We start from the raw sequence: 23,058 nt of genomic DNA, 5'->3' as shown, positions 1-23,058 counted from the left end.
TGACTCACCACCTCGTGAGTCGTATTGCTCATCACTTCGTGGTTGGTGATGATGAAAGGATAAACAATCCATCCACTTACAAATTTAAGCCGACTGTCTACTGCCCAACCTGAAATAAACATTATAACCTCTCGAGTACTCCAATGTAATACATGCAAAAATAGCAAATTTTATACGTTATTGTTGTTCTAAGTTATTTCAAAATCACCCCTCGGTAGCGCTCAGCTGTCATCACTGGTCTTCTTGCGTGGCAGTGACGCTAACGAGACTACCACCTTGAAAGTCCTCCCAACAGTTCTGAGAGAACGCCACTTTTGAAGAGGAACAAGAAAGAGATCTGACAGCAGTTACTGCCCTACATCCACATTCTCCGGTGTAGTCACGGGATTTCAATGTTCAACCTGCTCTTTGTAAGTAAAAACATATTTTATAACGACTTGTTCGTATCGTTATACATTATGTCAAAATCATTTCTGGACAGTTCGCGGGTCAATCTTCTTGGGAAGACAGTAGCTAGCATTAGCCTGCTAACACGGGGATATGGCAGCCATTGGCTCAGCTCCTAACTAGCTAAATAACATTCGGCGAAACTGCCGAGTTGGAGAACGACATCTACGAATAATGTTGGCAAAATACCAAGGTCTGTCAAGTTAAACAAATAATGTATAGAGAACTAGTAATTTCATAGTGAACATGTTACTAACCTCGTTAGCCAGCCAGCTGTCCGTTTCCTGTGTACAACTAGGTAAAGTAAGGGAGCAAGCAAGCTAACCACGCCAACGAACGAGCAATACAGTATATTTTATGTTACTAAAACGCAGTACTGTAATGTTATTTCATCTAGCTAAGCTAAGTTAGTCATTGATAAAAAGGTGTTGTTTATACTCTTGATAGCTTTATGTTCGCGTTTGTTTACGTTAAACGTTAGTTACACTAACAATAGCTAACACATTTTTCTCCAATCTAGCCAGCTAATATTTACTCGTTTGACCCACAATACAGCCCAGTGTGAACCATTTTATTTTCTGAACTGCCTTGCTTGCAGCCGGCTAGTTAAAGTTAGCATAACGTTAGCAGGGTCGATGCATATAACGTTAGCATGATGGAGAACGGGGCTAGTTAACGTTGGCTAAGGTTACACACAGCGGCCTATTTTACAAGACATGCGGATCCGTTTCTTGTGTCAATGTGTCTTTTGTCTTCGATATGAATTAGCCGACCAAGAAAGCTTGTTAGCCAACACAATTTACATGCTTGCTAATTGCTAGCCCGCTGTATTGTAATTTGAACCTGGCTTCTTCCTGCACTTGTTCCTTTTCTCATGAATCTAACTAAGGTTAGCCTGGCTACGCAGTGTTGTACTGTAAACGTTGGTGTCTGGATTGGATGTCCAGCGTTTGGTCCGGTCCAACCGTTAGCTACAGACGTTGATGTAACAAGATAACGTTACCCAAATGGACATGTCTCCTGTTGCCAAGGCCTCACACACCCAGCCGAGCGAACGGCATCAATGTCATGTGGAATCGAGATTGGATGCGAACGTAAACTGTAAAAGCTGTCGAATTTGATAACCAGGGTGGCTAAATCGAGTAACTGATGCCTTTTGAGGCATGGTTGTATTGGTCCAGGGGGCACGCATCACATTGGTCTTGAGTGCACGGTTCTTCTCGGAAGAGGGGGTAATGTCTTGCTAGTTAGTTTCCACTCACCCAAAGCAATTTATGTGATACTCTTTGGTTTCTGAAACACTCAATCAACAAGTCAGAGACTAGTGAATTTGAGGAAATGCATTTAGGGAGGAAGTTGACTTGAACATATATGACTATCTAGCATCACATCAGCCATTCATGCCCCAGTCTCTTCTTTGTCAAGGTGTTTTGGTCGGTCTATTTGACGAGTGACTGACTACTACTAGCTACCATTTATTGTGGGGTGGAAATGGGTTTTGTCTAGAAGGGATACATACATACTTTATAAAAGTTTACTTTTGGTAGCAGGTTTATGAAAACTTAAGCAGGAGATAATGATAATTAGGGTAATCTTAGGAAAAGGGTTAGGGTTAGCAAAAAAAACATGACATTAATTTGACAAAAGCTGTATCCAAGCTATACATGACCTTGGAAAGGTGAATGGCCCATGGCAGCTAACTCACACTCACTCAATGTGGGCGGATCAGTCAAAGAGTAACTAGCATAACAGGTAAGCTTACTCATTCCTGCTTATGAGTCATAACAAGGTGACCTATTTAGCCATGAACTTGTCAAGTGTAAAGTAACCATATGTATAGATCTCTCTGAGATATCACTGGGTACAAGACCTGCTTCGTTTTTTTACTGAACATTGCTTTGACTAATTTTCAAAATAGGCCTTAGAATCAAATATATCAGAAACAATATAAATTCACTGACTGTTTCCTGTAGGTCATTGTTAGCTTCTTTATTCCTTCAAGCATGTTTCGTGTTGAAAGTAGATCACTGTTAACACTGATCTGCTTTATAATAAAGTTAATTGAGGTTTGAGCTTGGAGCCAGGTGCCTGCTCTGGAAATAACCCTGCTCAGCCAGCCCACATGTTTACAGCCTGAAGCCAAGGATGACTCCTAGCCTTTGACAGCCAGGCAGGGAGGCCCTCATTCACCAGATTCCATGCTGGTATCACAGCCAACTCCCTGTGTCTGTAATATGTCCCCTTCTGTATATGCTTTGGATAGAGGTAGGAGCTGTCTGTGTAGCTGGCATCAGGCCCGGTTTGACCACTGGGTGCCTGTGTCTGTTGAAAGGTGTGGTTGATGAGCTTGTAATGTGTTCTAGTCTAACTGGTGTAAAATATTATTTAAATGTCTTCATACCCCTGGGGCTCTGACTGGAGTGATGGAGAGAGATCACTAACCTCTGGTTTGGTGTGTGTTGGGGGGTGGAGAGGATGCTGTGCACTCACTGCCCCTTGAAAGCCATTGCTCTCTCCCCTATGACATCCTAATAATAACTATTAATTAGATATATTAGCAATATCTACATATCTGACCCTGTATCAGTAGTTACTGTTTCCCTACACCCCTTTGACACTGGGTATTATTCCTCTGTTATTGGCACTGTTTGTTGTTTATGGCCCCGGTTATAAAGGGCATGGAGGGCTAGCCAGCACTGACACCTCTTCTGGATGCTGCCCCTACCTGCTTGTATAGGAATACAGGATCTTCTATTGTGATAGTGTTTACAGCAACCATCTCCCCATTTAGACAGAATCTGGTTAAAAAAAACATCATACCACTCAATAGGTAGTGTATTGTGTGCTGTCTGGCAATGGTGTTGACACATTTTGTGGACACGTCTAGAACCTGTGGTGATAAAATGCAGTGACTGTTTTAGAACAAGCCGGGTTGCTTAGACGTGGCTTTCGCTTCTATTCTCTTGTATTCAACCAGCTTATTAAAAAGCATGAGTTGTGTGGTTCCTCACAGCCTCTGGCCACAGACCATGTGCACTGACTCACTGAGGAGCAGACCTGGAGCCCGTCGGAGTAGTAGGATGATGAAAGTAATCTCCAGAAAACTGATCTAAGGTCCGTTTCTTCCTTTTTACCACCTTAAAAAAACATGTTGGTCTGTGGAAGCTATGCTGATCCTAGATCTTTTAAGTAAACCTTGTCTACCCACAATGAGCTTCTTTCTCTTCTCTATCCTTGCACCTTCTGGCGCTACGCCTCCTGCTTGTCACGTGTAAATATTTCAAAGGATCACTGCTGCTCCTCTGTGATCTCTTCTTGAGGGACAGGAGCTGGCCCTGTTGGAACTCCTTTCTGTCACCTCCCTGGAGATACCCGCCCGTCGTTATGGCAACAGGTATTCCTTATTCTGTCTGTCTGGAGTCTTCGGTCCTCAGGTTGGGATTGCATGGGCTAGGCCAACCGCTAATGCTTTTGCCTGGCCATGGATGAATGACTTGATTAGCTCAAGGCTGCTTTCTCAAGGTGATTGGTCTTATAGGATTTTCATGCGTAATATACAGTACCAGTCAAAAGTTTGGGGACACCTACTCTTTCAAGTTTTTTTTTTTTTTTTTTTTTTGTAGAATAATAGTGAAGACATCAAAACTATGAAATAACACATGCAATCATGTATTATACAAAAGTGTTAACTTCTCTGGGATATGTGGGGCGGTAGCGTCCCACCTTGCCAACAGCCAGTGTAATTGCAGGGCGCCATATTCAAAGCAACAGAAATCTTATAATTAAAATCCCTCTAACATACAAGTATTATACACTATTTTAAAGAAACTTCACAGTGTCTGATTTAAAAAAGCTTTACAGCAAAAGCACAGCTTGCGATTGTTTTTTTTTAACCTTTATTTTACTAGGCAAGTTAAGAACAAATTCTTATTTTCGATGACGGCCTAAGAACAGTGGGTTAACTGCCTGGTCACAGGCAGGACGAGAGATTTTTACCTCGTCCAGCTTGGGGATTTGAACTTGCAACCTTTCGGTTACTAGTCCAACGCTCTAACCACTAGGCTACCCTGCCGCCTCTATGTTAGGTCAGCGCCAGCCACAGAAAAACATACAGCCATTTTCCGAAGGAGCGGTATCACAAAAGACAGAAATAGTGTCTCAAACAAACATCCGGTGAAAGTGCAGAGAGCCACATCAAATTACAGAAATACTCATCATAAACATTGATGAAAGATACAAGTGTTAAACACACAATTAACAATAAACTTCTCCTTAATGCAGCCGCTGTGTCAGATTTCAAAAAAAGATTTACGGTAAAAGCACACCATGCAATTATGTTAGGTCAGCGCCTAGCCACAGAAAAACATACAGCCATTTTCCAACCAAAAGAGGTGTCACAAAACTCAGAAATAGCGTTATAAATATTAACTTACCTTTGATCTTCATTGCAATGCACTCCCAAGAATCCCAGTTCCACAATAAATGTTGTTTTGTTCAATAAAGTCCATAATTTATGTCCAAATACCTCCTTTTTTGTTCGCTTTTAGTTCACAAATCCAAATTCACAAGGCGCAGGCACTTAGTTCAGACAAGTCAAAACAGTTCCATTACAGTTTGTAGAAACATGTCAAACGATGTATATAATCAATCTTTAGGATGTTTTTATTATAAATCTTCAATAAAATTCCAACCGGACAATTCCTTTGTCTTTAAAAATGAAAAGGAACGGAGCTCGCTCTCACGGCCGCGACTTAGCTCATGGCATTCTGCCAGACCCCTGGTTCAAACAACTCTTATTTGCTCCCCCTTCATAGTAGAAGCCTGAAACAAGGTTCTAAAGACTGTTGACATCTAGTGGAAGCCGTAGGAAGTACAATATGACCCCATAGACACTGTATATTGTATATTGCAATCAATTAAACTACAAACCTCAGATTTCCCACTTCCTGGTTGGATTTTTTTCTCAGGTTTTTGCCTGCCATATGAGTTCTGTTATACTCACAGACATCATTCAAACAGTTTTAGAAACGTCAGTGTTTTCTATCCAAATATACTAATTATATGCATATTCTAGCTTTTGGGCTTGATTAGTAGGCAGTTTACTCTGGGCACCTTATTCATCCAAACTACTCTACTGCCCCCCAGTCCCAAAGAAGTTAAACTAAGCTAAATATATTTTAAAGTAGGCACCCTTTGCCTTGATGACAGCTTTGCACTCTCTTGGCATTCTCTCAACCAGCTTCACCTGGAATGCTTTTTCAAAAGTATTGAAGGAGTTCCGACATATGCTGAGCACATGTTGGCTGATTTTCCTTGACTCTGCAGTCCAACACAAACAATCACAATTGGGTTGAGGTGGGGTGATTGTGGAGGCCAGGTCATCTGATGCAGCTCTCCATCACTCTCCTTGGTCAAATAACCCTTACACAGCCTAGAAGTGTGTTGTGTCATTGTCCTGTTGATAAACAAATGATAGTCCCACTAAGCACAACCCAGATGGGATGGCGTATCACTGTAGAATGCTGTGGTAGCCATGCTGGTTAAGTGTGCCTTGAATTCTGAATAAATCGCAGTGTCACCAGCAAAGCACCCCCACACCACCACCTCTATGCTTCACCTTTGGAACCACACATGCGAAGATCATCCGTGCACCTACTCTGTGTCTCACAAAGACATAGAGGTTGGAACCAAAAATCTCAAATTTGGGCTCATCAGACCGAAGGGCAGATTTCCACCAGTCTAATCATGTCCATTGCTCGTGTTTCTTGGCCCAAGCAAGTCTCTTCTTATTGGCGTTCTTTAGTGGTGGTTTCTTTGCAGCAATTCAACCATGAAGGCCTGATTTCACGCAGTCTCCTCTGAACCGTTGATGTTGAGATGTGTCTGTTACTTGAACTCTGTGAAGCATTTATTTGGGCTGCAATTTCTGAGGCTGGTCACTCTTTTGAATTTTACCTATGCAGCAGAGTTAACTCTGGGTCTTCCATTCCTGTGGCGGTCCTCATGAGAGCTAGTTTAATCATATCACTTGATTGGTTTTTGCACCTGCACTTGAAGCAACTGTCAAAGTTCTTGAAATGTTCTGGATTGACTGACCTTCATGTCTTAAAATAATGGACTCTCATTTCTTTATTTGAGCTGTTCTTGCCATAAATCAAATGATAATGACTGTCTTTTACCTAATAGGGCTATCTTCTGTATACCAACCCTACCTTGTCACAACACAACTGATTGGCTCAAACGCATTAAATTCCACAAATTAACTTTAAACAAGGCACACCTGTTAATTGAAATGCATTCCAGGTGACTACCTCATGAAGCTGGTTGAGAGAATGCCAAGAGTGTGCAAAGCTGTCATCAAGCAAATTGTTGCTTCTTTGAAGAATCTCAAATATAAACTATTTTGATTTAACACTTTGGGTTACTCTATGATTCTATGTGTTATTTCATACTTTTGATGTCTTCACTATTAAACTACAATGTAGAACTTAGTACAAATAAAGAAACCCTGAAATGAGTAGGTGTGTCAACCTTTGACTGGTACTGTAGTTATGGTGAATCTTGGTGGTGGGAACCTAATTTAGGGTTGTCACAATACCAGTATTGTGATACTCTGTGGTGTCGTGGCAAGGAAACAAAACATGTAGCACATTCATTTCTTGAGAAAAACAGTCCTAATGTTAGAAACAAACAGCATTATGTTGTCACGTTTTGTTTAATTTTCAAGCTGGGCTCCTGACCCTAGTTCGATTCCAGGCTGCATCATAACCGGCCATGATCGGGAGTCCCATAGGGCGGAGCACAATTGGCCCAGCGTCATCCGAGTTTGACCGGGGTAGGCCGTCATTGTAAATAAGAATTTGTTCTTAACTGACTTGCCTAGTTAAATAAAGGTTAAAAAAACAAAACTCCACAGGTTTGTCTTGGCAACGATTTTGCACATGTGCCCATGAATGTGTTCCTAGAGGAATAGCTTTGTTTATTTTATGTCTCCCTCCATGTTAATATTAAATCCTTTGGTCTAATGTGGTTATGACAATTTGTTCCAATGTTGATTTTCCACTGAGACTTACCCCCACCAGTAGGCTTCTAATGTTATTGTGCTTCCATCAGGAGTGTGACACTGAAGACTTGTGGTGAGCAGAATCAACAGTATGTTCATCAATCAGATTTTTCAATGCCGATACCGATTTTATTGGAGGACCGAAAAAGCCGATACTGATTAATCGGCCGATTTTAAGACAAAAAAAAATAGAATAAAAATAATAATAATAATAATAATAATAATAATAATAATAATAATAATAATAATTTTAAAAAAAAATAATAATAATGCCAATTACAACTACTGAATGAACACTTTTAACTTATTATAATACATCAATAAAATCAATTTACCCTCAAATAATGAAACATGTTCAATTCGGTTTAAATAATGCAAAAACAAAGTGTTGGAGAAGAAAGTAAAAGTGCATTATGTGCCATGTAAGAAAGCTAATGTTTCAGTTCCTTGCTCAGAACATGAGAACATATGAAATCTGGTGGTTCCTTTTAACATGAGTCTTCAATATTCCCAGGTAAGAAGTTTTAGGTTGAAGTTATTATAGGACTATTTCCCTCTATACCATTTGTATTTCATATACCTTTGACTATTGGATGTTCTAATAGGTACTTTAGTATTGCCAGCCTAATCTCGGGAGTTGATAGGCTTGAAGTCATAAACAGCGCAATGCTTGAAGCTGCTGGCAAACGCAATAAAGTGCTGTTTGAATGAATCATTACGAGCCTGCTGCTGCCTACCACCGCTCAGTCAGACTGCTCTATCAAATCATAGACTTAATTATAGTATAATAACACACAGAAATATGAGCCTTAGGTCATTAATATGGTCGAATCCGGAAACTATCATCTCGAAAACAAAACGTTTATTCTTTCAGTGAAATATGGAACCGTTCCGAATTTTATCTAACGGGTGGCATCCATAAGTCTAAATATTCATGTTACATTGCACAACCTTCAATGTTATGTCATAGTTACATAAAATTCTGGCAAATTAGTTCGCAACAAGCCAGGCGGCCCAAACTGTTGGATATACCCTGACTCTGCGTGCAACGAATGAATGCAAGAGAAGTGACACAATTTTCCTAGTTTAATATTGCCTGCTAACCTGGATTTATTTTAACTAAATATATAGGTTTAGAAATATATACTTCTGTGTATTGATTTCAAGAAAAGGCATCTAACCCGGAGCCAAGGCAAGGCCCTAGGAACTTTTCAGCTGGGAACTTTGGAGACTCATGTTAAAAGGAACCACCAGCTTTCATATTTTCTCATGTTCTGAGCAAGAAACTGAAACGTTAGCTTTTTTTTACATGGCACATATTTATATTTGTGGTACAGGATGATTTATATATATATATATATATATATAAAAATCGGCCGATTAATCGGCAACGGCTTTTTTTGGTCCTCCAATATTCGGTATCGGCTTTGAAAAATCATAGTCGGTCGACCTTTAATCTTGCTTTTGTAAACGCAGATCCAAAATGCTTCTGCTCTGCATCAGACAAATTGTGTTCTTCAGTTGAGCTTTTCCACTCGGATGTGAAGTCATACCAATCCTATTAAAGGCCCAACACCCTCTTTCAGCCTGTGTAGGACAGGACAGTGGACCTGGGCTGTAATTTCTGAGGCTGGTCACTCTAATGAACTTTTCCTTTGCAGCAGAGGTAACTCTGGGTCCCTCCATTCCCGTGGCAGTCCAAATGTTATTTGAAATTGTTACAAATACTTTTTTAGCTGGGCTTGATTGAGTTTGCCTTACACAATGGAACCAATGGAGAAGTCCCAAAAGAGCAAACACAATCCACCTAAGCACTCCCAGACAGTAAAGCAAACACTCAAAGCATTGGAAAGATTTGAAACAGTATTTGAATCCAGTTCTGTAGGACAGGTGTTGGGTGATCTACCTTCCCCTCCACCTTTGTCTGGCCAAGGCTTGTTAGGTGGCTTGGCCTAGGATGCTGGCCACTTTGACAACTGTGTTACCTTTTCACTCCCCCTTTCAGTCACTGGGGGCGTGGGGTGGTTTTTACTCCCCCCTTCAGTCACTGGGGGGCTGGGGTGGTTTTCATCGTGGGTTACTGAAGAACCCGGACTGAAACTCTGGTGTTTCTGCTCAGGATGGAACACGTCAACAGTAACTTGGTGTTCCATTTAAAAATGTTAGAGAATGTTCAAATTACTCCGACCTGGGCTAGGTGAATGTTCAAATTGTGACTGCTTCCCAAATGACACTATTCCCAATGAAGCACACGAGTGTTGTACCATAGAGCCCTGGTCAAAAGTAGTGCCCTATAGGAAAAGTGTGCCATTTGGGACACTTGCTGTGTTTCACCAGAATGGTTTACAACACCTTATTAAAATGGTACAGGACATTCTGACTTATTTAGTCTAATCCTCCTCCACCCTTCTCTGTGGCTAGTAACTTTGTTTTGTTCTTTGTTAGCGTTTTGAATTGCCTTTGACTTGCAAATGAGAGGCTTGATTTGAATCTAGGTAAATTCAATTCCCCCAGATTAATTGGATGTGGTGTAAGGCCCCAGATCAGATAACTGTTACATGAGAAAGGCAAGCCGCTGTCTACTGAAGGGGAATGTTTGTGTCCTTGTTCTAGCTGCTACCTGAGGCTACCTTGGCAGCTGTGAAATTATGGCCTTGTACAGTACCTTGTGTTCAATTTATTACTCCGATAAACAATTCAATTACTGTAATTGGACTACATGTGATGTCAGACTAGCATTGTTGTAGTTTGATTTGTTTATGTACAATATTGCTACAGTTGAGAGGCTTCATGTTCGGTGTAATGTTTAGAAAAATGAGTGTATCAGAATTTGTTTATCAGTCTGGGAAATTAAAGTGCTGGAAACATGTTGGCTCACTATTTGAAAAGATGGAGAACAACTTATAGAATGAAAAATGTTGAGTCTTTTGAGTTCCTGTCCATGCTCTGTCCATGCTGTATGTTACGTCTCTCTCTAGGGCCTGTGCTGTGGGCCAGGTGTTTACTTGTTCTAAGAGGTGTTAATAGGCCTGGCGATGGGAGGCAGGACTTGTGGTGAACCAACCACAAACCTGTGAGCTCTTCAAAGAATGCTATAGCTGGAAGCACTCACGGAATGCATACGTGTTTATGTGGAATATTTAGCGGCATAGGCTGTCCCCCCCCCCCCCCCCCCCCCCCCACAAATCTTATTTTGTCTGTGTTCAAATACAGTACTACGCCCACGTGCAGGCTTAAGTGGTACGGGTGTTTTTAAATGCCATTGTCAAGTGTATCATGTTCTTAAGTGTGATCAGTGGTCCTGCTAATAGCTTGTTTTCTTTGCATCATTAATTGTTACCATGCCTTAATGTAACAATGCAATCTTCTTAAATTCTTGTTGCCCGTAGCAGTGTATTTCTGATTAACATTTGGTGGCCAAGGCTCTTTTAAGGACTTGGGCAAATATTAGCTCGTTCTGACAGTAGTATCTGGCATGCTAATTAAGCTAACAGGAAGTGGTGCTAACTGGACCTTGCCCAGGGGGATGTTAAATATTTGTTAGACTATTACCTGTCCTGGTTGAGACTCAGGGAGGGCAAAGTAACCCACCCTCTCATCCTGCCCGAAAAGGCCTCTGGCTCATGGCTATCTTTGGTTTTAATTGTGGGTATTTATACCTCTAGACTGACTGGGATAGTGCCTGTCCCTTGTGGTAGTCTGAACCAAAATAGTCCCTAGTCTACACAAAACAGTGCTACTGATTCAGACCGACTGAATCCGATCACCACCACAACATGCAGCACTGGCCCTGTGTTCCTGTGGGAGGGAGATCTCAGTAGCCTGTTTGTAGCACCTTGCATGCAGGTACACACTGGATTAGACTCTCGCTCTACCTTAGACATGCTGTTTTTTGCGGTTTCTTACTCGCTCTCACATACACACGCACCCTGTTTCTAACTCATACTCAAGTCATAACGACTTCTGTTTCATTGTGTGTGATTAACCATTTGAAAGAAATTCCCAAGAAACTCAAACAAAGTGAGTTAATCACTGAACCCGATAGTGGGTTTTGACTAAGCTATAGATTTACCTTGCATGCACACTGACGTACCCACCTCAAGTACCATCTTACACCTGTTCTATAGTCCCTACCAGCCTGACTGGGACTACTTTTGGCGCAATTCCACTAGAGCAACCAAGCTGTGCCGGAACCAGAACGAACTAGCCTTGTTGGTTCTTGCCTGTTTTCCCATTTGCCATGGAACTGGAAACAGGACCAGGTTTAATTTGCTTAGTGACTATTTTAAGACGGCGGCCGATGGCGCAGTTCATCAGCGGACGTTGTGATCCGTCTGTGACTATAATTGTTTTTAAGTATGGAGGAGGGAGATGCGCTAGAGGCATTAACCAGGAGTTTTGTGCCACCCTTTTAATCTTTGCTCGTGGGCAGCAATGGAACCTGAATGAAAGGAGACAGCTGAAAAGAGACAGAACTACACAGCGTAACTTATCATGCGAGGAGAGGTTCACTTCAGCCGGTTGAAAGACAATTTTACGTGTCGCAAGAAACACTTGAGGTATATGTAGCTGTTGTGTATCTGTCTTTTGAGTTGTTCAAAACTTATTTGGAATGACAGCTATTACAGTTGCCTGCAATACAGTATTACTCTTGCAGTATGCTATGCTGTGTGTGCTAGGCCTCTAGGAGGTATGTGCTGTGTATCTATTTAGCTAGCTAGCTACATAATGTGTATCAGTCTTTGTGATGGATATACATTGTTCATACCTGTACCTAAGCCTACATCATGCACGGCATACTGCAAGAGTAATATTGCAGGACTGCACCTTATTGCGAGTGTAATAGCTAGCTGTCCTCATTTCAATACTGCAAGATTAATTTAGGAGAACCTTCTTATGAGAAACACTTCCTGACCTAATCAGACGATAATTAATCAACTATATTACCTCCACCTATGCTATGGTGAGTTGTGTCCCATTGACAAATAAACACAATGCTTATTTTTAATTTTTAATTTTCTCCGTACTCTCACAGACACCCAACTCCACCAACACCCTTTGGACAACAAAGCACCTAGACAAACAACTACTACTAGCATAACAAACCAAGCCTGGTTCCATTAGCTCAGTGGTTTTTCACTTTGGTTACAAAACCCCCTATCACATGATTTTACCCTTAGGGATTACTAAAGCACCAATATATTCCCTTTATTTATTTTACAAGTTTAGTTTTTTACCCCTTGTGAATACCCTACTACATAATTGTATCTTTTTTGTCTGACCAATGTTTTATTGTTGTTTAATAAGTGTCAATCATAGTATGCCTAATCTTTATTTCCTAAATGTAAAATGTTATTGCTCCAAAATCTGTACATTATTTTCTTTGTTTAACAATAGGATAAATTCAGTGAATAGTAATTAGAAGCCACATTCACAATGCTTTTGGTGTAGTAAAATGTACATTAGAACTTCAGCCAGTTTAGTGACATGTCTGCCGCTGGTGTCTGACATCCTTTTATGGCCAAATACAGCTATGAAGCTGTTTAAATGAGGCAATCTGGGCCATCTCAGCCGCCCTGGCTGACCTGTGCTGCACTGGCTGGCTGCTGCCTCATCTTAACGCAGCTGATTTGAAGTGCTGATCCTGCTGTGTCTCCAGGTATGAGGCCTCTGCCTCCTCATGAAATTCAGGTATTCACTGGTTGTGCTCTTCCCTGAGAAAATATGTAGGAAGACGTAATGACATGTACAGTTCAGGAATGAATCCATAGCAGTCCTGCTGATCATGTCCTGACATGCCTCAGTCTTTATGAGCGGCCCAAGGAGGGAGTGCGATGAAGAAACTGGAGGTTGTGTAGAGTTCTTGGTTGTGAACTACTGTGTTAGCCTAAATGACTCCAGTAAGGCAGGGGGAGGGGCAGTCGGTAGTACAACTTCCTGTAACTGTTTGCGTATCCACGTCGTGACATGATTCTCTCTGGACTCTCACCCTAGCCCAGCCAGAACAGAAACTCCAGCCAGTGAGCACTGCTAACTTCGAGTACGCTTCGGTTTTGTTATGTTGTTGAGAACAGATGGCAAATGGGCGTAAACATCTACCACTGGTGCCGAAGGTTTCATGTTGGAATCCAGCGATAGAAAGTAGTTATTTTGATTTTTGTTTTGTATCCCAAACCTTACATTAACCATTTAAGTTAATGCCTTAACTTAATAACCCTAACCTTAAATTGACTTAATACATAAACTTAACCTTAAACGCATATCTTGAAATTTGACGTAATTTGCAAATATAGGCCACTACCAAATTATGTTTGCTATGTTCTTTTGCTCCCTCATGGGTTTTGATCTCTTCCCCCTCTTTCACGTCCACACTCTACTCTCATGTTCCCCCTCTTCTTTATTCCCTCTCTTGCTCTTTCTCGCATGTGCTCTCTGCACCACCTCTCCCTTTCTTGGTCTTGTGCACGTGCTCTTTTGCACAATCTTGCTCCTTCACGTTGTCTCGCCTGCTCTCTCCCGCCCTCTTTGGCAGTTTTATTTTTTTATCTTACTCACACCCTCCTATCTCTCAGATCCCTTTTTGTTTTCTCATCTTATTTTTCACTGCTCTCTGTCTACTGTCCTCCATCTTGCGTAAAATGGAAATCTAAAGATCCTGTTGAGTGCATACTCCACAAAGAGAGATGAGTGGAATGTCAGTGGTGTTTGTTCTTATATGCCACTGGATTGAAGTGTACCCTCGTTGTCAGTTTCCTCCAGCCTTGGGTTGTATTCATTATGCAAAACATTTTGCAAATGAAAAATGACCATTTCTTATTGGACTAGTCGATGCAAACCCTCCCTGTTTCAGTCCCTGTTTTCGTGCGTTTTTTGCCTAATGAATACGACCCTGTATTGCTCTGGAGGAATAACCTGGTGAGTGAAAAGAAAGAAAAAAAACATTGGTACTAGTCTGAAAAGCCCTACTCTAGTCAATTCCTTGGCCTACCATTGTCTGTCCACAGATGAAACTGAGATCGTATTCTTGCTACAGGGTGTCTCCATATCGTTTGTGTGTGCCAATGCTAGTCTTATCAGAGCGCTCAAGGGAATGCTCCATGTCACCTTGGCTCCATATAGTGGTTAAATGCACTGCCTGAGGGGGAAGTGTATATGGGGTCATGTGCTTGTCGTGAGTTAAGGTGGTGTATATGTTAGCAGGGGGGTTGAGGAGATCAGGGAATCTGCATTTACAAACTGGTCTAAGGATGTAGCACTGTCAAGCTGTTAGCAAAGGTGTCAGCTTTTGAGAGCTGCTTATCTGTGTTAGATATTACTGTGGTTTTTCTTTCGATCGTTGTAAGTGCCACTAGGACATGCACCTGTGTGACCTTTGAAACATTTAGGCCTAGTTCCTCATTTCGCCACTGTGAATCTAAATAAAGTAGGGTAATCAGTCTGTCTGTGTCGGTGTGGGCAGAGTGTGAGTTGGCAGGACACTTATCTCCCTCTTGGCGTGTTGATCTTCTCCTTGTCCCCCAGCCCAAGGACTAACCATGCCAGGGCTCCTTTCTCCAGACAGCCAGGCACTCCCCTAGTCCCCTGGCCCAGCTCCCACACTGCCCTCCAGCTGGTCTGAGCCAGCCCAAGAGAATGATACAGAGCCACAGACACACTGCTACAGACACTCCCTCAGTCCCCAGGACTGAGCCTTATGCAGTTCTGATACCTGGCCCAATGTGGGAGGAAGAGTCACCGAGGTGGTGTAGTAGTGTTGTTTGGTATTCAGTAGAATGTCAACAAATGGCTTGTGCTATTTCACTATCTAAACGCTTGGCCTTTTCTGTTGTTTCTGGAAGATGTCCTCTATTTGCAGACCCACCTAGTTAACCGTGCAAGATCTTCAATGTTTACTTGTCATCGTGACCTAAGCCCATGTTCCCGCAGATTCCTCTAGGCTAAATCCTTAGCACAGCCAGCCTGCAAAACATACATACTTATATAGGCCTATCTGTGACAAAAAAAACCTGATGCCAAAACGCATGTGAACTGGTGGTCCCTGCATGGTTGTGTCCCAAAGTGCACCTTATTCCCTTCATGGTACGCTACTTTGACCATGGCCCATATGGCTTGGTAAAAATTAGTGCACTATGTAGGGAATAGGGTGCCATATGGGACACAGTCTGATTCCATGCCAGTGGCTCAGCTGGATTTGTAGCAGAGATCTGGGGGATCTGAGGAAGGGGATTAGGGCAGTGTGGTGGATATATATATCCACCACACTGCCATAATCCCCTAATATATATATATATGTATTTATTTATTTATTTATTTATTTATTTAAGTTATTCAAAACCCCTGCTAATCCCACATGTTTCACCCTGTTCAGCGATGTCGGAGAGATGAGGGAGGGGTTGACTATATTTCAGGTGGTTTAGCTTTTACTTCTCATGGATGTTAAGGCTATAGCCTAGTGTCTATTAGCTTGAAATCCTAGAGAATTTATCAATTGTACATAGAGTATACATAAGAGACCTTGTCAGTTGATTAGTGTCCCATTGTAGCAGGTCTTTCCTATCTATCTTTAAGCTGTGCAGGCAGTCTCTCTCATTGGCACACATCCAGTCCCACAGCTGATCGTTTCTTGTTAATGGGACCGGTCTGTCAAGCACGTAATTCACCCACTGCTTTGTCCCTGACTAACATGCAAATAAAGATCAGTCCCAATATTTCACCAGTCAGTCACTTTTTGTAATTAGGCTCTTTTTCTTCTACACTGTCTGACACACACACACACACACACACACACACACACACACACACACACACTGCTTCTTTGCTGTCAAATCCAACCTAGTTGTTTTCCTGAGCCAAGCTTTACAACAGAGTACAGGCAAATCTGTTAATGGTTTGAGAATGGCACTGTCATGTAATGTAGTTAGTCAGCAGCCGGGTCTCCCTGGCTGCACTCCTGTCCTAGCTATCATCTGTTTGGCTTCTTTTGTTCTTTGAATCTGGGTCTCATTATCATGCTCTTTACACCACTACCCTCCCACTCTTTTCTCTCCCTCTCCTCCCTCCCTTTCTCTGTTCCCCTTGCCACCTCCCCCTTTCCTCTCTGTCACGGTGTGGGACATCGGTGCCAGTGGGTCTACTCTCCCGATCATGGGCCAGGCTGGCGAGCAGGGCACCAAGAGGGGACTCTCACTCGCAATTTGGGAATATAGCCAGGACCTTTGAGTCTCAGCCAGTAGGCCCAAGTACTGCAAGGCTACTCACTCAATGACATTTCTCCCAGTTTAGCTCCTGTAAACAAGGGGGCTAATGTGAAGCCTAGCTGTCATTTCTCAGAATACTAATGATGGGCAAAAAATTGATTAACATATCGCAATATTATTTTTGGGTGTTATTGTATTGATATTTGACTCCAAGTATCGATTTCTGAAAGAGCCTTTTTGAAATTTATTTTTTATTTTCTATCTTCCATGTACACTATATACTATCTATACAAAAGTATGTGGACAACTATAAGTTGGTGGATTCTGCTATTTTAGCCACACCCAATGCGGACAGGTGTATAAAATCAAGCATGCATGCAATCTCCATAGACAAACATTGGCAGTAGAATGGCCTTAATGAAGGGCTCAGTAACTTTCAGCGTGGCACCGTCATAGGATGCCACCTTTCCAGCAAGTCAGTTAATCAAATGTCTGCCACGGGCGACTGTAAATGCTGTTATTGTGAAGTGGAAGCGTCCTGGACCTACAATGCTCAGCCGCAAAGTGGTAGGCCACACAAGCTCACAGAACGGTACCGCTGAAGCGTGTAAAAATCCTTGGTTGCAACACTCACTACCGAGTTCCTAACTGCCTCTGGAAGCAATGTCAGTACAATAACTGTTCATCGGGAGCTTCATGAAATGGGTTACCTTGGCTGGAGTGGCATAAAGCTTGTTTCTATTGTACTCTGGAGCAGTGGAAACGCGTTCTCTGGAGTGATGAATCACGCTTCACCATCTGGCAGTCCAACGGACAAATCTGGGTTTGGCGGATGCCAGGAGAATGCTACCTGCCCCAATGCATAGTGCCAACTAAAGTTTGGTGGAGGAGGAATAATGCTCTAGGGCTGTGGTGGTCACAATTTCGTCAGCCGGTGATTGTCACGCAAATAACTGTCGGTCTCTCTGTAATTTACCGTTAATTAACATAAACACATTTAGCAACTGCTGGCTTCCACACAGAGGCTACAAGCCACTGATGCAGACCTTTTGGAACATCTACGTTTTAAAAAGTCTAATAAATCCATGTAATGTAGCCTACACCTTCACAATAAAGCCATTACTTTAGACGGGTCTAAAGAAGCATGATATGAAGAAAAAAATGTGGTCTATTTCAGAAGAACAAAAAAGTTTACTCTGAGTTGTCATATCAGGATCTAGCATAAGGATAATGCCAAATGGCTGTGGGCTACACTAGTTAATTTAACAGACAAGATTTGGCATTATTTTATAGTAATGAAGAATATTCAAATTGAACAAAGCTGAATAAAATGGATATTTCCTCAACAATTTGAAGGAGTACGTGGCTATTCTCTGAACGGTTAACAAAGAAATAGGTACTCATATGCTTAATTTAGTTCATGTAACTTTAGTTGTTCTATAAACGTTGGGCTATATGTTTTGATTTTTAATACATTGTAAGGCTGCATGATGAGACTAAATGATTTGGAAAAAAGTCACTTGAAAGGCATGAGCTCTGCTTAGTTTTTTTTGCGCAGGCTGTAAACACTTCATTGGTCTCATTCATAATTTTACAAGAACTTGATAATGCCTCAAATTTCAAAGGGATGGCTGTAATGCACCCAAATAAATAATAATAATCCAAAATCTATTTATTCACATTATAAATGCAGGAATGCGCACATAGGCTAAAATCACTAATGTTCCATTAGTGGGAAAACACCATTATCAAAAGTGACCGCAAATGTGATCATGCATGTAATGCTTTTATTATAAAGGTGCATGTTTATGGTAGAAATGTTCTTCCCCAAATGTCAACTCACGCGCTGCTTATGTATGCCAGTTAGGCTCTACGCCCCTTGTAAAGCGGATCAAAACATAGGCCTATAGCAGGGGTGTCAAAGTCAAATGGACGGAGGGCCAAATAAAAAAATCAGCTACAAGACGAGGGCCGGACTGTTCGAATGTTCATTGAAAAATTTTTAAATGACGCATATAGTCTAGTGAACCTAATTGAACCTACTGAAAACCTAACAAATATATTACAATATGATCAGATAAATAAAGCAATATTTTCTTATGGCTCTGTCAGTAATCTTTAATTTTCAACAGACACAAAAGACAAATTTCCTTTATATAAATATCCCCATAACATGAACATTAAATGAAAGAAACCGGTATTCAAGGCACCATCAGTAGACTATATTTTCTATTTTAGCAAAAGTGGGCTAAATTTACTTCAAAGAAAAAACAATAATAGCAATTTTCTATCATCCACTCAACTGAAATATTTTTAAAATATAATTGGATTGAAATACAAAAAAATAAAGTGCAAAAATCTATTAATCAAAAACAACACTTTGTTTAAGGAGAAGTAACATGCAGTGAAAACAAATATTAAATTTTAACTTTTAAACTTGAACTGAGTAAAAACTCTAAATATGTGATTGCACAGTAATGTTCACTTGTTTGAGGTTGAGGGTGATACTTGGTGGTGTCCCATCTTTTCCACAAGTTCATCAATGTTCGGGGTAAGGCTCTGAGCTGAAGAAATCCTCAGAATTGAGTGGAGGTGTTCAGCAGTAAGTCGACTTCTGTGTGATGTTTTGTTCAGGTTCATCAAAGAAAACAGTTGTTCACACAGGTATGTGCTGCCAAACATAGACAACGTTTGAGCAGCCTGGATGCGCAGCTGGGGCATTGTGCCGGGGAGGAAACGGGCGAACTCCGCAGCACCCACTGCCGCATATTTTGCCCTCAGTGCATCATTGCATTGGAGGTCAATCAACTCCATTTGGAGGTTTGGTGGTGAGCTTTCCACGTCAACAGCAAATGGGTTACCGAGCAGTTCCAACCTGCTTTTTTGTGCTTCAAAGTCAGCAAATCGGCGTCGAAAGTCAGCGGCAAGCATACCTATTTTATCAGCCAACTGTGTGCTCGGGAACGCACTGGTAGAGAGCTTCTCTTTCATGGTCTGGCAGCTGGGAAAGTGGCTCAAATTTTCTTTCCGCATCTGCGTCTCCCACAGAGTCAGTTTGGTTTTAAATGCCTTCACTGTACTGTACATATCAGAGATGACACGATCCCGACCCTGCAGCTGCAAGTTTATTGCATTCAGATGACTCGTAATGTCACACAGAAAAGCCATTTCACACAGAAACATTTCGTCTCGGAGTTGTGTTGTGTCTTTCCCTTTGCTGTCCAAGAACAGACAAATCTCCTCACGAAGCTCGAAACATCTTTGAAGCACCTTTCCCTGGCTTAGCCATCGCACCTCTATGTGATAAGGCAAATCACCATGCTCCGTTTCTAACTCCGTCAGAAATGCCTTGAACTGGCGGTGATTCAAACCTTTGGCTCTGATAAAGTTAACTGTGCGCGTGATGATGCTCATTACATGCTCCATTTTCAAGGCTTTACCGCACAACGCTTCCTGGTGTATGATACAATGATAAGCTGTCAGCTCACCTGTCGCGTTTTCCTCTTGCATCTTTTCCCGTATCTTCGCCACCAGTCCGCTCCTGTGTCCACACATCGCAGGTGCTCCGTCGGTTGTCAAACCCACGAGTTTTTCCCAAGGCAGCTCCATCTCATTTACACATCTTGACACCTCTTCATACAAATCATGCCCCGTAGTTGTGCCATGCATAGGACGTAAAGCCAAAAACTCCTCTGTCACGCTTAGGTTGGAGTCCACTCCGCGGATGAAAATTGACAACTGGGCAATGTCAGAAATGTCGGTGCTCTCATCCACAGCCAAGGAATATGCAATAAAATCTTTTCCCTTTTTCACAAGCTGCTCTTTTAGATTGATGGACAACTGGTCTACTCTCTCGGCAATGGTGTTTCTGCTCAGACTCACATTTAAAAAGAGTTGCCTTTTTTCTGGGCAAACTTCGTCACAAACTTTAATCATGCAGTTTTTGATGAAATCCCCCTCCGTAAATGGCCGGGCTGATTTAGCGATCTCTTCTGCCAAAATAAAACTGGCCTTGACAGTTGCGTCCGCGTGTGTGTCCGCGTGTTTCGTTTCATAATGTCGTCTCAGATTATACTCTTTCAGTACCGCCACACTTTCTCCACACAGAAGACACACAGGTTTTCCAGCTACCTTCGTGAACATGTACTCCGACTCCCACCTTGTTTGAAACCCCCGGTTCTCAGTATCCACCTTCCGTTTTGCCATTTTTGATGGGTATCTGAAAGTTAATTTTACTGTGATGCTGACGACTGCTGTGCCAATAAATATTGAAATGAAGCAGCCTACTGCTCGGTGCGTCACCTTTGCATTGTGGGAAATGTAGTATTGGTGCGTGTAAAAGATCTGCGGGCTGCCGGCTTGCTGCGGGCCGGTTCTAATAATAAATCAAGATCATCCCAGGGGCCGTAAAAAACCTTCTTGCGGGCCGGATGTGGCCCGCGGGCCTTGACTCTGACATATGTGGCCTATAGGGTGGGCTGCATGAGGTGTGCGACTATTTGACAAAGTCATATAAAAAAGTGTTTCTTATGCTGGGCATCATTCAAAAGTGATAATGTATAATTCACAAGTGATAGGCTAATATTGTTACCCATTAGACTATTCTTGATTTAATCTTCTCTTTACATATATTAAATGATGTGTGAAATTTGTTTGGATTTAGAAAGGTGCATGATAATGGTCCAGTCTTCTATCCACTTAAATAGCGAATGGAGGATGCTTTTCCTCTGGTTCATTTTCATTTTCATTCCAGCCAGGTAGCTATACTCCTGTTGTAAAGATAAATAATGTGCTGAATATTAGGAAAGTTGAGAAATAAATATAGTAGGCCTAGCCTTTAGAGAGCTGATGGGATCCTCTGTTTAGTAGAAGCCATCACTATAGAAATGTTCCGCAACATGAGCTCATGGGCTCTCATGAAGTGTTTGATTTAGATTTTCGAAAAACATTTGCATTGATGTCAGATTGATTAGAGGGACAATGGAGTGCTGAGTACCAGGAAGTTAGCCAGTTTGGTAGGCTACTAATGACCATCAGCAGCATCAACGCTTGGAGAAGCCTAATTACCTTGACTAAACAGTCATGTTGAATTTGACCGCCGGTAACACGGTCACCGCAACAGCCCTATGTTTTTCATAGTTCTTGCTAGGCCCCTTAATTCCAGTAAAGGGAAATCTTAACGCTACAGCATACAATGACATTCCAGATGATGCTGTGCTTCCGAATTTGTGGCAACAGTTTTGGGAAGTCCCTTCCTGTTTCAGTATGACAATGCCCCCATGCACAAAGCATGGTCCATACAGAAATATTTTCTCGAGATCGCTGTGGAAGAACTTTACTGGCCTGCACAGAGCCCTGACCTTAACTCCATCAAACACCTTTGGGATGAATTGGTACCCTTGACTGCAAGCCAGGCCTAATCGCCCAAGATCAGTGCCCGACCTCACGAATGCTCTTGTGGCTGAATGGAAGTAAGTCCCTGCAGCAATGTTCCAACATCTAGTGGAAAGCCTTCCCAGGAGAGTGTAGCCTGTTATAGCAGCAAAGGCGGGACCAACTCCTTTGCTACCAACTGTAGGTAGCGTTAGCTACTGCTTGTCGGCTGAACCGGCACCAAAACTCCAATATATTTAATCCTACAGCTTATTCTCAATCTTTATAAATAGTTAGCCAACATGTTTTCAGCACGTATTTCCATGATTGCTCAAAACTTTTCTTGTCCCTCTGTAGCAGACAAGACACAAAGTGAGCAAGATGTTTGGAACATCAAATTGCAATTACATCAACCATGTACAAAACATGAGGAACACTTTCCTAATATTGCATTGCACCCCCTTTTGCCCTCAGACAGCCTCAATTGGTTGGGGCATGGACTCTACATGGTGTCAAGCATTCCACAGGGATGCTGGCCAATGTTGACTCCAATGCTTCCCACAGTTGTGTCAAGTTGGCTGGATGTCCTTTGGGCGGTGGACCATTCACACGGAGAACTGTTGAGCATGAAAAACCCAGCAGTGTTGCAGTTCTTCACACACAAAACCCTTGTACCATGCCCCGTTCAAAAGCACTTAAATCTTTTGCCTTGCCCAGTCACCCTCAATAAGGGATCATGGCTTTCAGCTGGATTCACCTTGTCAGTCTGTCATGTAAAGAGCAGGTGCTCCTGAATTGTGAGAATTGCAATACATATGGTATTGTCACCTAAGTATCTTGATTAGATCGTATCATATTGTCTCTGGCAATTCCCAGCCTAACAGAATACGTGTGGGTAGTTTCGTGTGTGTGACTTTTGTAGATGTTTCTCCCAGGTTCATATACAGTAGTAGGCTAATCTGATCTCGGTATCAGGTG

At 42.0% G+C, this 23,058-nt stretch overlaps 1 protein-coding gene across 1 annotated transcript in view; it reads left to right on the top strand.

Moving 5' to 3' along the window:
- Positions 1 to 224: 224 nt before the first annotated feature.
- LOC139396706 (protein tyrosine phosphatase type IVA 2) overlaps positions 225 to 23,058 on the top strand; it is a 39,775-nt gene continuing 16,941 nt past the window's right edge. The window contains exon 1 of the mRNA XM_071143660.1: positions 225 to 410. The gene's annotated coding sequence lies outside the window, so the exon portion shown is untranslated. The remainder of the gene's footprint in view (positions 411 to 23,058) is intronic.

Source organism: Oncorhynchus clarkii, unplaced genomic scaffold (assembly GCF_045791955.1).
Source record: "Oncorhynchus clarkii lewisi isolate Uvic-CL-2024 unplaced genomic scaffold, UVic_Ocla_1.0 unplaced_contig_13976_pilon_pilon, whole genome shotgun sequence".
Classification (NCBI taxonomy): domain Eukaryota; kingdom Metazoa; phylum Chordata; class Actinopteri; order Salmoniformes; family Salmonidae; genus Oncorhynchus; species Oncorhynchus clarkii.
This window is presented reverse-complemented; position numbering and strand designations above follow the sequence as displayed.